The sequence below is a fragment of the Phacochoerus africanus genome, chromosome 15 (genome assembly GCF_016906955.1).
Source record: "Phacochoerus africanus isolate WHEZ1 chromosome 15, ROS_Pafr_v1, whole genome shotgun sequence".
Classification (NCBI taxonomy): domain Eukaryota; kingdom Metazoa; phylum Chordata; class Mammalia; order Artiodactyla; family Suidae; genus Phacochoerus; species Phacochoerus africanus.
In genome coordinates this window covers 33,081,353-33,099,120 of record NC_062558.1, presented here as the reverse complement: position 1 = coordinate 33,099,120, position 17,768 = coordinate 33,081,353, and positions in this window count along the sequence as shown.

Sequence of the window (17,768 nt, the reverse complement as noted above, 5' to 3'; positions counted from 1 at the left end):
GCTGGACTCTTAACTCACTGAGCTACAAGGGAACTCCTGGCTAATTCTTTATTATGAGGATCTATAGGATGCTTACCAACATCCCTGGCCTCTACCCCCTAGATGCCAGCAGAACCCTCTACCTTCAGTTGTGACAAATGAAAATGTCTCCAATTATTGCCATATGTCCTCAGTTGAGAGCTACAGAGCTAGAGAGGGGATTTGTCATAAATCTGGAAGAAGTGGGATGTATTTATGTGGGAAAAGCATTTCTGGTGGTGGTAATGACATGAATAAAGGAACCAGGGAGAGAAAACAAAAGGCTCACGAAGAAATCAATCAAGTCATCACTGCTGAGTCCCAGCTGTGGCTGCCAACAACAATCAGAGCATTAAATTTCATCTGGAAAGTCATTTTTTAAAAAAATCTATCATACATTGTTAGCAGAAGCCTAAAACAGCACAAACCTTTTCGGAGGGCAATTTGGCGATATCCATAAAAATGAAAAATGTTTTTACCCTTTGTCCCAGCAATTCTTCCTTTAGGAATTTATTCTACAGAAGAAAAAAAAAAAAACTTTATCTAATAGAAGACAACAATAATAATAATAACTGAAAAAGCAAATGACCATTAATTGGTACATGGCTAATTTAATTATGGTAGAGCCACACAGTTGAATACTATGTATCCTTTTGGGGGGGGGGGGTGTCTCACCTGCAGCATATGGAAGTTCCCAGGCTGAGGGCTGAATCGGAGCTGCAGCTGCTTGTCTAAGCCACAACTATAGCAATTGGAGATCCACGCTGCATCTGCAATCTACACCACAGCTCAGGACACTGCTGGATCCTTAACCTACTGAGCAAGGTCAGGAATCAAACCTGCATCCTCATGGATACTAGTAGGTTTCATAACCCTCTGAACCACAAGGGGAACTCCCCTATGCATCCATCTTTAAGAATTGATTCTATGTGCACAAAGAAAAATGTCCAAGATCCCTTGCTAAATTTAAAAACAAGACAAAACAAAAAAACCTAGGATAGAAATCAGGAGTTCCTGTAGTGGCTCAGAGAGTTAATAACCTGGCATAGTGTTCGTGAGGATGCAGGTTCAATCCCTGGCCTCACTCAGTGGGTTAAGGATCCAGTGTTGCCGCAAGTTGTGGCATAGGTCACAGATGCAGCTCCTATCTGGCATTCATGTAGCTGTGGCATAGCTGGTGGCTACATCTCCAACAAAACCCCTAGCCCGGGAACTTCCGTATGACTCAGGTGAAGCTGTAAAAAGAAAAAAGAAAGAAACAGTATGTATAGATAATCCCATACAAATAACAAGAGTATCTCAGCTGCTTGGGAAAAATGAGGAAAATACATACAAACCTTAACAGTGCTTATTATGGGGAGAATGCATTCTGTGAAAGGGGAAAGAAGTGACAGTTATACCTTCAGTATTGTTTTTTAAAAAAAAGTTCGGGGAGTTCCCCTGGTGGCTCAACAGGTTATGAACCCAACAGGTATCCATGAAGACTCGGGTTAGGTCCCTGACCTCGCTCAGTGGGTTAAGGACCCAGTGTTGCCGTGAGCTGTATTGTAGGCTGGCAGCTGCAGCTCTGATTCATCCCCTAGCCTGGGAACCTCCATATGCTGAGGGTTCAGCCCTAAAAAGAAAAAAAAATTCAACCACGTGAATTTGAAGATCTAATTGGCTGGTTTCAACAATTCAGGAATCAGACAGCATCCCACTTAGCAACTAGAAGGGCTCTCCTAGCAGTTGTACAAGTTCAACATGGAAGGTTTTATAGAAAGAAAGGTGGGGCAAGGTAGCTATTAGCAGCAGAAAATAAAGGATTATTTTCAGACCAGGATATCTTTTTGGAGACAGCTAAGGACATTAGCATACTGATTGCCTCCTCAGCCTCTGGGGTGGGCTTAGGGGAATGGAGAGGGATCAAGTGACCAATTACCTCATTGGGACTGACCAGAAAGTTCCAAATGGGTTAAGATTGCAGATCTGATGAAGGTCAAAACTGCAGTCAAATCAGGTATTAAATCTATGTTTGGTTAGCACAGGCTTAAGCACACATGATGCCATTTAGGGCCAGTGCTTTTCTCTTTAACTATATGTATTCTATTTGTAATAATATGGAGAAATCTTTTTTGTACTTAATGTCAAAAATTATCTTCCACCCCAATTCCAGCCCCTGGCACTGCTTCCATAAAATAAGACCTAATTTTCTTTGGTAAACACCTTTAGACTTTTTTTTTTTTTTTTTGCTGTTTAGCACAAAACATAAAACATACCCACAGTATATGGAAGTTCCCAGGCTAGGGGTCCAATCAGAGCTGCAGCTGCCAGCCTACACCACAGCCACAACAACACCAGATCTGAGTCATGTCTACAACCTAAACTGTGGCTCACAGCAATGCCAGATCCTTAACCCACTGAGCAGGGTCAGGTATTGAACCCATATCCTCATGGATACTAGTTAGGTGCATTTCCACTGAGCCACCAAGGGAACTCCTAGATGCATCTTGTAGGATGGGTCCAGTTGTGTGCTGGAGCAGGGAGTGTGTTGATTTACAGTGATAGCCAATTTCTGTGGTGTAAATACTACAATCACTGCCCATCTCAAGCTACCACGATTTCACTGAAAGTGCAACTTAAAAAAAAGTATGCAATTATGTCTTTGAAGCCTGAGAAAACCAGCTCTAGTGCCTACTCCAGCCATTCTTGGCAAATAATTGGATATCGGGCTGCTTTCTTTTTTAAGAGTCAGAGCACTATCGGCCATCCACTGAGCTTTTATCTTTTCGAGTGGGATAGACAAGTTGAGAGCCAGAACTGAGTTATTCCAGACTGTTGAGGGGAATTTATGTTGTGATGAGGAACTAAGGCAGACTAAGGAAGGAGGAATGGGATGGAGGAGAGGAGGCTGATATTTAGAGAGGAAATTCTAGCAGAACTAAGATGTTTGAAGGGAATTGCTGTGAAGTTTGCCACATGCTCTGCAATGTCACCTTCTTCCACACCTTCTCCAAAAAACCTTCAGTACAACTTGATCACTCTTTCCTATATGGCAGACTGGAACTAGTTTCCTAGGATTGCATTTAAGTTCTGAATGCTGCCTCAGAGTGGGCCCAGGGTGAGAGCTGTGGTTATGTTGTGGGCCTTGCCACATCTAGGTTATACATTTTCTGGTCATGCTTGATTATTTTTAATAATAAGCATGCATTATTCGAGTTGTGAGAAAAAATATTTTTTCAAGTTACCTGCACCTGAGAATGTGGAGTTAAGAGTTATTTTCTTACCTGACTCAGTAGAACATGACGTAGAGACCTTTGCCCATGCAGGAGGGAATCGGATCCTGGAATGGAATATGAACCAGTTGGGCCTATTTAGAGTAGTGTTTTGTTGTAGAAAATAATCTCCCTAAAACTTCTGTGTCCTTCCATTGTGCTTTTATTACAACCCTTTGGCAGGACCTCAAACATGCTAATAAGCCTCCCAAACAGCTCTATAAAGAGAAGACATCTGTGCAAATTTGCCCCATGGCCCACGTTCCTGAGATCATGCTGATCCTGTGGACGAGAAGCCCGGATGGAAGGCAATCAAGTCTCTGGCATTTTCCTCCAATGAGGTGCAAATACGGATTCCTATTATTGGCAAGATCCAGGGCCTGGACTAAGAAACTGACAGAGAGAGAGACAGAAAAAGAGGAGAAAAGCACTCTTGATCCCTAGCTATAGGTATACATTTGCTGGCTTTGGGCACTTGCTTTCTTTGTCTTACCTCTCAAGTCCACCGTCTTATCTGCTCCCAGTGATGGAAACTCCTGGGGCTGGCACCCACCAAACCCCTGGAAGAGAGGGTGCCCAAGTTTGCTGCAAAGGCACAAGGACTTTTGCTGTCTGCCCCATCAGTGTATTATCTAGCTTCCAATCAGCACCCAGTCGTGACCACTTCCCTTCTTTTTGGCTTCTGAACTTTCTGCCCTTCTAGCCTCTGCATGCCAGGCTAGATGGACACACAGCCTTGCTTGGGTCCCCACCTGCAGCTGCAGGGTTCCATCTAATGCTTGCCACCCAGTTCCCAACCCTGGCCTAAGCTCCCTGGCTGTGACTTCCAACACTCCAGATCCCCAGCCCAGCACTAAAGGCAAGGTCACTGCCAAGGCTAAGCCATTAATATGTATCCCCTAACTCTCAAATTTTCTGTTGACCTAATTTGTTCATTGAGAAGGGGCAGTTGAAGTCAGGAATTAGGAGTGAAAAAAGCACGAGCTTGGCTTGCATGGACACATAGAATGCAATGTGACTTGTGCCCCCTGGAGGAAAATTCCAGCACTGCAGCCCATGTGAATGATTTTCCCCCTCCCTTTCCTCAGGGTTGTGCAGCAGGGGGGCTCTTACAAGCTATGTGGCTCTGAACAAGTCAGTGCATCTCTTAGTGTCTCAGTTTCAGCATCTATAAAATATAGCTAATAGGACTGTTGTCGGGGACATGAAATGCTATGTAAAGGCAGCAGAGTGCCTGGGTACTACGTTCTGTGTGCATTAGTGGTTGCTATTTTCCAAGTATAAGCACAGTGGTCAACCTCCTTTAGCCCAAGTTTAAGATGCAACAAAGATGCTTTCTACACTTTGATGGGACTGGCAAGCATTACTCCTGGATGGTTTTAGTATACAGACTACAGGCTTTTTTTTCTTTCTCCCCTCCCAACCCCTTCAAATGATATGCTTGGATAGGTTTGGTTTCTGCACATTTTGGCCAAGTCCCAGTGTAAAAGCAGTGTTTCTCAAACTTTAATGTGCATCTGGGGATCTTAAGAATGTAATCTTTGAATCAGCAAGTCTGTCTGGGACCTAAGACTTTGCTTTTCTAAACAGCTCCCAGGTAATGCAAATGCTGCTGGTCCATGGACCTTGAATACCAAGGTTTTATTGAGATGTGATTATGGCTCATATAATTCATGCCATTCTAAGTGTACAGTTCAATACTTTTTGGTAAGTTTGTCAAATTGTACAGCCATCATTATAACCCAGTTTTGGAACATTTTCATCACTCCAACATTATCATCTGTGTCCATTTACAGTTAATCCCCATTCCTACCCCATCCCCGGGCAACTACTCATCTACTTTCTGGCTTTATAATTCACCCTTTCTGGCGTTTCCTATAAATGGAACCCTACAATACACTGTCTTTGTGTCTGGCTTCTTTCAGCGGGCATAATGATGTGAGGTTTCGTCCACATTGTAGCGTGTGTCATTATGACATTTCTGTGCCTTGCTAAGTAGTATGAATAGACCACATTTTGTGTATCCATATACCAGTACTGGGTTTCTTCCCTGTTTGGGCTATTATGAATAATGCTGCTTGGAGCATTCACATGCAAGTCTTTGTGTGGAGGTATGTTTTCATTTCTCTTGGATAAATACCTAGGGATGAGATTGCTGGTGAGCAGAAGGCTTTCAGAGTATGGTAAAATGTCAGAGTTGTGTTCAATAACAGGGCTTTGTTGTTATTTATGACTATTCTAGGGCCCACGGATGTGCTTACAACTCCTGGACTATCTGACAGTTGTATTGCCCTTAAATCAGTGTTTTACAACCTTGGCACTATGGCTCTTCTAGGCCAGATAATTCTTTGTTGAGCTGGAGGGAGGGTGTCCTGTGCATTGTAGGATTTTGAGTCGCATCCCTGGCCTCCACCCACCAGATGGCGCTAGTGTGCCCACCACTGGCCCCAGTCCTGCTTGTGGAAGTTATCTCTGGACATCGCCAAGAGTCCCCTGAGAGGTAAAATCGCCCTGGGTGAGAATCAACATACTAAAGCTTACTTAATAAATGGAAAATTTTCCAACCCTATTCCTGACCTGGGGGTATTTAGTGGTTGAACACATGGCCAGTCCTGTCCTCCACCCTCAGGGAAGGTGTGTGGGTCCTGTCTTGGAGCTCTCAGCATTGACATCCTACACATTGCTTTATTTAATTTGTTCTAAATCAGTAGTTCTCTTGAGGTTCGGTGTGTATGCATTTGTTCTCAAACTGGGCCAAGAGAAGAAATAAAGGATTGCAGATGGCATAGGCTGTAGTCTCTATTTAATTCAGAACAGTCCATCCTGATGGAATTTATCCCAAAAGTATGAGTTTGACACCACATGTAATAGGTATTTTAAGTGTTTATACAGCTCTGCTTGTAAGAAGCACAAAAGGAAATAGAATGGATATTTGTTTTTTTGACTCCCAGGTATATATTTCTTGCATTTTGAAGAACTTCTTCCCAACTAAGCACTTGGTGAGGCAGAAAATCCAGGGTGTAGCCCTTACACTAAGGAAGACAAAGGGGTTCCTGGAGTCCCTTCCTCAAGATCCTTCCTCTCAGCTCCAAGGGGGTAGGTGTGTGTTTCAGTTTTCTATTGCTATGAAGCAAACAACCCCTACCTTAAAGGTTTAAAACAACAGTGATTTGTAATTTATTATGATTCTGTGGGTTAGCCATCTGGACAGATCTGCTGGGCTCACCTGGGCTCATCCACACAGCTAACTTCAGCTAGAAGCTTGGCTTGGCTGGGCTAGAAGACCCAAGAGGGTCTCACTCAATATTTGGCAGTGGGTGCTTATTGTCATCTGAGGAGCCTCAGTTCTCTCACACATTACCTCTCACCCTCCATTTGGCTAGCCTCACACCAGGACTCATGTAAGAGATAGCAGAAGATCTATTTTTTCCTCCCCTGAATGATAGGGCATAAAGATATGAGAGGCACTAAAAGTAGCAGAATCCAGAGAAACCATAGGATCACTGAATAGACTCTGGAGATGATGCCAATACTTTAGAAGTTAGAATGGAGAGGAAGAAAAAAATATATGCTTGGTGAGTTTGTGTAAGCCACTGGATCAAGCCTTACCTGAGGGAGCCCTACTGATAGACTTTCAGTTATGTGAGCAAATACATAGTACATTCCCTGTATTTTTTAAGCCATATGGAGTTGGGCTGCAATCAAAAGAATTCTGACAACTATCTCTTATAAGAATAATCTGCTACTTCTTTAGGGGATAACAGATGGAGGAACTTCAGGCCATGTGCCATTGAAGAGGACCAACTCCCAAAGCAAGCTCTGCAGTTTCCCTTGGCACTTTAAGGAGTATTCACAGATCCTGCTTGAGCCCCATTCAGTTATAGAAACCATATGTCTGAGTCCTCTAATAGAAGCTTTTAGAGTGTCCTACATAAGCAGGAAAATCAATTTGCAATTGATTGGAAATTTTCATTGTGATTTACTTAATCTTTGAAAATCGTTCTTATACTTTGGGTCTCTTTAAATGTGAAGAAGTAGGCAAGAACAAACAGAGCAAGTTTGAGTTTGGGGGCTCATTCTGGGTTCTTACAACCTACATAAATCTCAGAAAACCATTACTTTGCATCTCTGGCCACTGACAAACACAACTTTCCACTGTGTGATGTTGACCCAAAGGCTCAACCTGCGGGATTTAGAAATGTTCTGGGATTTCCCAAAGTGATGAGAGAAGTGGCTGAGCTTGTGAGAGCCTACCCAATAATTCACTTTGTTCCCTTACTGCTACTAACTTACGAAATGCAAGTGTGAACTCCATTTTATGGGCAAAGCAGATTGAGGCATATGGTGAAAATTGACTCATCAATTGCCTCATCAATCACCACTGGCTTAACAAGAGAAGCACTAGCAAGGGCATTCACATTTGATGCTGGGCAGAGCTTGTAAGTGACCTTTTTAGATTGTGTGTTATCCACCTGCCTAGATGCCTAAGAATAGAGCTGGAGTTCTCCTGAAGGGCCAGGAGGAGCAGCTTCCTCACCCACCCCCCAAAAAGGCTGGGGGCATTTAAAAATTATAAATTTAGTTTAAATGAGCAGGACATGCATTACAGTGACTCAGTGCAGGGACCTCATTAGTGACTGACTTTTAAGGAGTTGTTAGAATTATCCAAAAATGAATACTGATCCTTTCAGTTCCTTGGGTAGACTCAAATACCATGAGTAAGTATGCAAATAAACTGATGCCCACATGCCCAGAGTCTAAAGAAAATAAATCGAAAAGCTATCTACGGACCTCCCGCTATGGCGCAGTGAGTTAAGGATCTAACTGCAGTCAACTAGGTCATTGTAGAAGCATGGATTCAATCCCTAGCACAATGGGTTAAAGCATTGCCACAGCTGCAGCTTGGATTCAATTCCTGGCCTGAGAACTTCCATATGCCACAGGTGAGGCCATGAAATAAAAAAATAATAAAGTTATCATAGGAAAAAAACTTTTTCCCCTTTATTAGCACGTGGTTCAGTTAATTCAACAGGCATTTATGCATTTGATTGCCTACTCCTTGCCAACCACTGAAGATTTTGTTTCCATCCATATGATGGTCAGCTGTCACCTCGTTTTCCTCATCAAGCTCTTCTAAATGGAACATTGTATTTATTTCCTAAGGCTGCCATAACAACTACCACAAACTGAGGAGTTTACACAGTGGAAGTTTACTCCATCTCAGTTCTGGGGGTTAGAAATCGAGGTGTCTGCAGAGCATGTTCTCTCTGAAGGGTCCAGGGGAGAATTCTTCCTGGCCTCTTCCAGGGTCTGCTGGTGTCAGGTGTTCCTTGGCTTGTGGCCTCATCACCTTAATCTCAGCCTCTGTCTTCAGTGACTTCTCTCTGTGACCTACCGCATACTCTTCTCTCTTAAAGATGCCAGTCCTTGCTCAAGGAGCCCAGTCCAAAACCCAAGATGATTTCATCTTGAGATCCGTAATTAGTTATATCTGCAAAGACCCTATTTCCAAGTAATGGTCACCTTTCTGAGGTTCCAGCTAGGCATAAAAAAAATTTAGGGGGTGGAAGGAGGACACCACTGAACCTGCTATAAATGCTGTCTCCCAAAAGCACAAGTGAGAAATGCCAATTTCACTAAAGCTCTTGAAAGGGAAAGGAGAAGCTTTAGATTACTTACCATAATGGGGACCATTGACTGAAAACTGCCCATCTCAGCCAAGCATGATAATAGCTGCTTGCTTGAGTCGTCTCTCAGCAGGAGATCCTTATAAGGAACAAGGTGTTGCCCTGAAGACTAACCAGGAGGACTTGGGAGGGGCCGAGGGAGAGAGGAGACGACCAACTTCCCAGGATCCTTGGCGCTGGAATCCATCTTGGCTGAGAGATGCGTGCGCCACCAGGAAGGACCCTGGGCCAGACCAAGTATGGGCCAAGCAAGATGATTGGCCAGAGACAACCCAGAAACTAACCAACTTCCCATAAAACCAGAGACTGCGAGCCATGTGGCAGAGCAGTTTTCCTGGGTTCACTCACCCTTCTGCTTTCTGCCTGGGCGCCCCTTCCCAGTACAGTCTCTTGCTTTGTCAACACATTTGTCTCCTCACACAATTCTCTCTCTCTCTCTCTCTCTCTCTCTCTCTCTCTCTCGCTCTCGCTCTCGCTCTCGCTCTCGCTCTCGCTCTCGCTCTCGCTCTTTTTTTTTTTTTTTTTTTTTTTTTGCTGTATAGGGCTGCACCTGCGGCATATGGAGGTTCCCACGCTAGGGGTCAAATTGGAGCTACAGCTGCTGGCATATGCAATGCCAGATCTGAGCCGTGTGTGTGACCTACACCACAGCTCACAGCAACGCCAGATCCTTAACCCACTGAGAGAGGCCAGGGATCGAACCCTCAACCTCATGGTTCCTCGTCAGATTCATTTCTGCTGTGCCACCACAGGAACTCCACAATTCATTTCCAAGTATTAGACAAGAGTCCATTCTCAGGCCCTAGAAGGGGTCCCCCTTCCTGCAACAACCCCTCATCGGACACCTTGAAACCCCTGTTTCAGGTTGGGTTGCTGAGAAGCAGACTCTGAGATGAGAATTAGCATGGAGGCTGTTTATTAAAGTGTGCTTTTGGGATCCCAACCCTTGGGAAGGGAGGGAAAGGAAGCAGGACTAGGAAACGTCGAGCTGTGATTCACCCACACCAAGGGCTGACCCCATAAGGAACTCTGGAGCTCGGGTGGCCCTTCGGAGCCTTTCTGTCTCCCATCAATGGTCAAGTGTGGGATTCTCAGGAATGGGGTGTGACCTTGGTGAAGTGGCTCCCTCTAGGAAGGACAGTCCCATAGGGGGCTGAGAACTGAGGCCTGGCAGCCAGCAATACTCTGAGCAGCTGGGGCAGTAAGTCCTTCATCCATGAAGGGGGATCTGGGCAGCACAACACAATGTCTGATGCATTTCCTTAGTCACCTCTCTTTCTGCAGCTGCCTTCAGGCTCCCTTTTTCTCCCGTCTCCTCACAGTGCTGAGGGCCCCTCTCATGCCTCACCTGCACTGAAGCTGCTTTCTCCAAACTTGCAAGTGCAAACGCATGCACAAAGAGAACCTGAGAATTACCTGTAAGAGTTAATCTCCTTTCAAGATACTGAAGGGAGGAATAAAAATAGCAGCCAAAGTGTTTGTCAATGTTGCTGATGGCATAAGAGAATACATACTGGATTTTGAGTAGGAAGACACAGACTCAACTGCTACCTCCACCACTGGCTGTGTGACCTTGAGCCAATTACTAGTTGATGAGACCAGAGGGCAAGGACTGCGTCTGCTTTGTTTGTTAGTGATTATGCAAAACCTGGGATAGTGCCTTGCACCCAGTAGATTTTCAGGAAATATTCCCTGAGTTCTTAATGGAAGGAACAAGCCTCCCCTGGGCTTTGGTTTCCTTAGGATAATATTGAATTGGTGGAGTTCCCATTGCAACTCAGCAGGCAATGACCCTGTTTAGTATCCATAAGGATGTGGATTCAAACCTTGGTCTCGCTCAGTGGGTTAAAGATCTGGCATTGTCATGAGCTCTGATGTAGGTCGTGGGTGCGGCTTGGATCTGGTGTTGCTGTGGCTGTGGTGTAGACTGGCAGCTGCAGCTCCGAGTAGACCCCTAGTCTGGGAAACTCCATATGCCGAGGGTGGGGCCCTAAAAATATAGATATATTGAATTGGTAAGGAGAGGAGAAGTAATAATTCCCAAATTGTGGTCCTCACACCAGCAGCAGCCGCACTGCCTGGGAACTTGTTAGAACTGCAAACTACCAGGTTCCATCCCAGATCAGCTGAATCAGAACCTCTAGAGGAGGGGCTGACAAGTCCTCCATGGATTCTGATGCATGTCCAAGTTCAAGAACCACTGGGCCAGGTTATATGGTGGCAACAACATCTCCATAGCTTAATATGCAAAGATTTGTTTCTTGCTCACACTAAGTGCTCATCTTCTGTTGATAAGAGGCTCTGTCACAGAACTGTAGCTCAGGGATTTGAGCTGGTGGAGCAGCCATCATTCTGAAAGCCATTGAGGGAAAAGAGGGAAAAGGTGGGGTGAGTTATGAATTGGCCCTTCAGAGACCCACCAAGATGTGCTGCCATTTCTGCTCACAATTCGTTGTCCAAAGCAGGTCACACAGGCACATCCACCTGAAAAACAGCAGGGAAGAGCATCACCTTTACTCTGTAGGGTTGTCCAGAGGATCAAGCAGAATAGCAGATGGGGAAGATTTTTGAGAGCAGTTAAAAGCTATGCTGGAGTTCTCTGGAGGCTCAGTGGTGAAGAATCTGGCATTGTCACTGCTACGGCTCAGGTCGATGCTGAAGTTCTTCCGTACATGGGAACTTCCACATGTCATGGGTGCAGTCAAAAAAAAAAGTTATACCAATTTAAGAGAGTTTTTTTTTTTTCTTTTTAGGGCTGCACCTGCAGCATATGGAAGTTCCCAGGCTAGGGGTGCAATTGGAGCTACAGCTGCTGGCATATGACACAGCCACAGCAATGCCAGATCTGAGCCACGTCTTCAACCTATACGCGAGACCAGAGATCGAACCCATGTTATTGTGGGTACTAGTCAGGTTCTTAACCAACTGAGCCACACTGGGAACTCATGGAGTGTGTGTATATGATGCTGATTTGGCAATATATAACAAAATTTTAGGTGCATGTCTCCTCCGACTTATAAATTCTGTATACTTTGCAAATCTATACATTCTTAGGTACAGGATCAAAAACATGTTTTAAATTTTGTAAAATACTGCCAAATTACACTCCAAAAGGATGTGCCAACTTCTACTTTCACTGAGTTTATGAAAGTATCTATTTTTCTGCACTTTCCCCATCCTTTTGCCAACATTAGAATAGTATCAATTTTCTTTTTCTTTTTTTTTTGTTTTTTGTTTTTTGTTTTAGGGACACTCCCACGGCGTATAGAGATTCCCAGGCTAGGGGTTAAATCAGAGCTACAGCTGCTGGCCTACACCACAGCCACAGCAACACGAGATCTAAGCCGTGTGTGTGACCACAGCTCATGGCAACGCCGGATTGTTAACCCACTAAGCAAGGCCAGAGATTGAACCCAAAACCTCATGGCTCCTAGTCGGATTTGTTTCTGCTGCACCATAATGGGAACTCCTAGAATAGTCTCAATTTTCAAAAAATTTGTTAAACCGTAAGTGAAAATTTCATTTCATGGTTTTTTTTTTTTTTTTGGTGGTGTAAAGGAGAAAATGATAGCTTTATTGCTTTGCCAGGCAAAGGGGGCCACAGCAGATTAATGCCTAAACACTGTGTCCCTTCACGGTTTTTTGTTTTGTTTTGTTTTTTTGCTTTTAATAGGGCCGTACCCGTGGCATATGGAGGTTCCCAGGCTAGAGGTCTAATCGGAGCTATAGCTGCCGGCCTACATCACATCCACAGCGACACAGGATCCAAACCGCATCTGCGACCTACACCACAGCTCACAGCAACACCGGATCCTTAACCCACTGAGCAAAGCCAGGGATCAAACCTGCGTCCTCATGGATGCCTGCGTCCTCATGGATGCCAGTCAGATTCCTTAACCGCTGAGCCATGACAGGAACTCCTTCATGGTTGTTTTTAATTTGTGTTTCTCCAATCCTTAGTAAGCTTGTTCTATCTATATATAATATACATATTATAGATGTGTCTATACACACACACAGAGGTAGATGTAGATATATAGATATTTATTGTTTGCTTGTTTTCCCTAAGAATTGCCTTTTCATGTCCTTTGTCCATGTGCAGTTTTCTAGTGTTTCTCTTTTTCTTATTAATGTCTAATTTCATGAAGAAGGGGATCCTATGTTACCAGGAAGGTATCACATTTGTGTAATGAGTCATTAATTATATGTTATTTCCAGTTTCTTGAAAATTAATATGGGAAGTTCTCAGCACTGGTCGCACAACCTGAGAAGTTGTGTTTTTGTTTCGATACTGACGCTCTCCCCCAAGAGATCTTGATGTGATTGGTCTGAGGAGGAGCCCAGACATCACGATACCACAGGGTTGCTTAGTCTTAACACCATGGACATTTTGGACCAGGAAAGTCTTTGTTGCAGGGACAAAAGTTTTCCATGCTCTGTAGGATGTTTATCAGCATTTCCGGCCTCTACCTCTTCAAAGTCAAGAGCACACTCCTTCCCAGCTGTGACAACCAAAAATGTTTGCAGACACTGACAAATGTCCGCTGGGTACAAATGCTCCTTTCCCTCCTTGACAGCATCCCCTGGTTAGAAACCACTGTGCACTGGTCTTAACGCTCCAGTGAGTGTACAAAGCAACTAGAGTTGAGAATCACTGGTGAAAACGTTGCATTGAACATTTTTAAAGCCTATGATGATGGAGTTCCTGTTGTGGCCCAGCAGGTTAAGAACCTGACATGAGTTCCCGTTGTGGTGAAACGGGATTGGTGGCCTCTTGGGAGTGCTGGGACACAGGTTCGATCCCCAGCCCAGCACAGTGGGTTAAAGATCCATTGTTTGCCTCACCTGCGGCTGAGGTCACAACTATGGCTCAGATCTGATCCCTGGCCCTGGGAACTCCATATGCCTCGGGGCAGCCAAAAAAGAAAAAAAAAAAAGTGGGAAAATCTATTTTTAAAAAAGAGGGAAAATCTATTTAAAAAATAAAAATAAAAGAGGGAAAATGTACTAAAAAATAAAAAAACAAAAACCAGAAAACAAAACCCAACATAGTGTCCTTGAGAATGAGGGTTTGATCCCTGGCCTTGCTCAGTGGGTTAAGGATCTGACATTGCTGCAAGCTGCAGTGTAGGTCGCAGTGCAGTGTGGCTCGGATCTGGTGTTGTTGAGACCGTGGCTTAGGCCAGCAGCTATACTGATTTGACCCCTAGCTTGGGAACTTCCATACACTGCAGGTTTGGCCCTAAAAAGGAAAATAAATTGTATGTTGATGCCTACATCTTTCATTTTTTTCTTAGGATAACCTCAAGACATTGGCGCATCTGAAGGCTTTGGACACAGTCCGGTCCATTGCCCTTCAAAAGGGTCATAACAGGTATTTACTCTCCCATCACCCGTGCCTGATGGTCCTCTCCCTCTCACCTTTGCCCATTCCACGTATTATCATCACCCTTCTTAACCAATCCGATAGGCGAGAAAAGTTGTCCCATTTAGAAGCTGACATTTTGTAGGCTGGATGAAAAAGAAACCTAATGAGGATTGTACTAACAGTGACACCCCAATCAGTCCTTTTCATCATGTTGGCTGGTTACTTATACCACCTGGGACAGCCTGAAGCTTTGGATAATTTTCTAAGCTGAACTAGCACTGGTGGTATCTTCGTAAACGCTTTAACAACTGGCTTTCCAGAGGTTAAAAATGAAAAGCAAAAAATAACAACAACAACAAAAAACCCACCCCCCAGCTGATTTTTTATACGTGCCAATTTCTATGATGTGAATATACCCACTGTGGCCAATTTCAAGTTATCAATGTGATGTCCGTGAACATGGAGATAGGAAGAGATGAACGCTGTTGGTGGTTGGTGGCTGGTGGCTGGTAGGGTCTGGCTCCAGCTCACCACAGCCTTGTACAATTGTTTAAATGACTGTATAATTCAGTTCTAGGTCCTATATCTAAGAGTAAGAACTTAGCCTATTCCTGTTGGACTGGGTCTATACTAGTAAAGCGGACAAGCAAATAAGTGATGGATTCGGCTCATGAGTTCAGCTTGTATAATGAAAAACCTGAGATGGAACAAGGATGACAGGTGACGATGAGGGCCCGTGTCACCCAAAGTACTTCTTGTAAATGCCCAGTGGCCTAGAATATTATCAGCTCCACTTTGTCTAGTGTAACCTGACTTCGGAGATTCTATCCTTGACTTTGACACTTGTAAGCTATCCAGCCTTGAGCAGTTCCCTTAAATTTCTGTGCCTTATTTTTATCCTGTGAACTGAGGAGGAAAAGAGGTATATTGTTTCTCAGGAGGACCGTGCAAAGCAGTCCACAGACGTCAGGGATTACAGTAAAGCCGTCTGCCCCAGTGATTAACGTGAAGCCTCGGAATGACAAGTCGGCTGACTTCAGCTGTGCCCACACTCAAGACAATTTCGGAACCCTAATAATCTTCATGCCTAGCATGGAATAGAAATGCATGACTTGACTTGTTAAGCAGTTTCCCACTGACAACAGTGAAAATAAGAATGAGTTTTCCTTCTTCCCAACATAAAAAAAAAAAAAAGCAACATATAAGATCAGATTCCAGGGAGAAAATGACTTATTAACATCAGCAAACATTCAACTCCACTGTTCAGGAACCAATTGAAGAATTTCCTAAACTAGCAGTTCTCAATCCTGATGGCAAACCAGAATCACTGAGGGAGGTTTTAAAAATTACAGATGCCTGAGCCCCACCTGGTTTAAGTGGTTTGGGGTGGGATCTAGTCATTTTTATTTTTTAAACTCTCCAGGTAATTGTAATATCCAGTTAGATCTGAAAACCACTGACATACATCAATGGTTCCTGAACTTGAATGTGCATCAGAATCATTTGGGAGAACTTACCAAGCATGCAGGGTCCTGGCAGGGAACTTGGTGGGAATCTGCAAAGATTCTAGGTTGGTGGGCTTTGTCTCTGCAGTGGGACCCATAAATCTGTACTGTTAACCATCTCCTCTGTTCAAGGCTCACTGTTAATTCAGACAGTGGGGAATGGTCCAAGGATTGGGCAGTGATGGGATGTGATAAGATCTGATCAGGGTCCCAGCAAGACTACTGGAGAGGGGAGATACTGGGAGATTTGTCAGGGAGCTGTGGGAGGATTCCAGGCAGGTAATTCTGGCCTATGGATGGAGGGTAGGATCTGGCCCTGGGGCAGATGCAGGTGGTGGTGTTAGCAGGATCTGGTGCTTGGTTGGATGTGGAGAGTGAGGGAGAGGAAGGAGTCACAGATGACGCCAAGATTTCTCCACTCATGACTGGCTAGATGGCGGTGCCAATAAGGATATGTAGCAAAGGCAAATTTGGAGAGTAAAGCAGTGTGCTCAGTTTTGACCTGATGCATTTTTGATGCCTCTAGGACAGCCGGTATGGCTATTCAGTGAGTGACTGGATGGTTAGCTCTGCTGTTGAGAAAGATGATGGGGCTGGTAATGGAGACCTGGGTGTCATTAGGACAACGGCAAGAGTCAAAGGAGTGGAAATGGATGGGTTCGCTCAAGGCCAGCTTATCCACTGGGCACAGCAGGCTCAGGGCCCACTGCCCACAAAAATGTTTTAATGACTTTTGAAAGTAGAAGAAAGCAAATATGTATAATGATAATGAACCCAGTCTGGATTATTTGCATCTTTATACCCATGCAGTTGTAAATTATAATTTTTTTTTCTTTTTAGGGCTGTGCCTGTGGCATGCAATAGACACCCAAGGCTAGGGGTTGAATCAGGGTTGCAGCTGCCAGGCTATGGCACAGCCACAGCAATGCCAGATCTGAGCCACATCTTCGACCTACACCACAGCTCATGGCAACACCAGATCCTTAACCCACTGAGTGGGGCCAGGGATTGAACGCACATCCTCATGAATAGTAGTGGGATTTGTTTCCACTGTGCCACAATGGGAACTCCAGGTCACCCCACTTCTCTTTTCCAGGGCTACCCTAGGTGGCCTACCTCCCATCACATGGGTAAGTAATTCATTGTCCAATATTTGTCTCCACTTTCTCCAGGAGGTTGGGGACTCATTTAAATTCCCAAACCAGGAATGGATGTTTGTTGAACAGATGATGGATGAGTGGATGGAGGGCCCATGGGACATAGGAATTTGGGGAACAACTAGTATGTTTAAATATTTTCATTTTTCCCATTGCTTCATCAATTTTCACTGATTTTGCCTGCCATTTATTTCATAATTCCCCTAGCTTTAATCCCCATTGGCAATTCATAGTAACTTTGGACTCTGAACTCAGAAATTGCTGTCACTTTCAATTTGCCCTTCAATGCACTTGGGGAGCAGGAGGTAGGAGGGAACAGACAGAAAGAAAAAAAAAGAAATAGAAAGAAAAAAAAAGACACGTGAGTGGTTTTGGAGTAAGTAAAGTTTGGGGAGGCAGAAAGTAAGTGAAGTGTATCAACTTGATAGAAAACAGGGAGAACCATCCATAACTTTTCTCTCCCTCTAAAAGCCAGGAGCTGTTCAAAGGCAGCCTGTGAGGGGAAGCTTGCCTTTTGCTGCCACCTGGTGGTTGTTATTGGCGCAGTTCCCAGAGGAAAAAAATTCTACCTAACAATTAGGCGGCACCTGTTGCGTTCAAGACTTTATGCCAGGCAATCTATAAACAACTCCTTATGTTTTTATGCTCTTTTACCAATAATGGAGCATTTTCATATACAGTATTGCAACTCATCCTCATAGAAACCACATGAGGGAGGCCCCTGAGCAGGTAAAATTATTCCCATTTTGCAGATGAGGGAACTAAGACCCAGCTTGCAC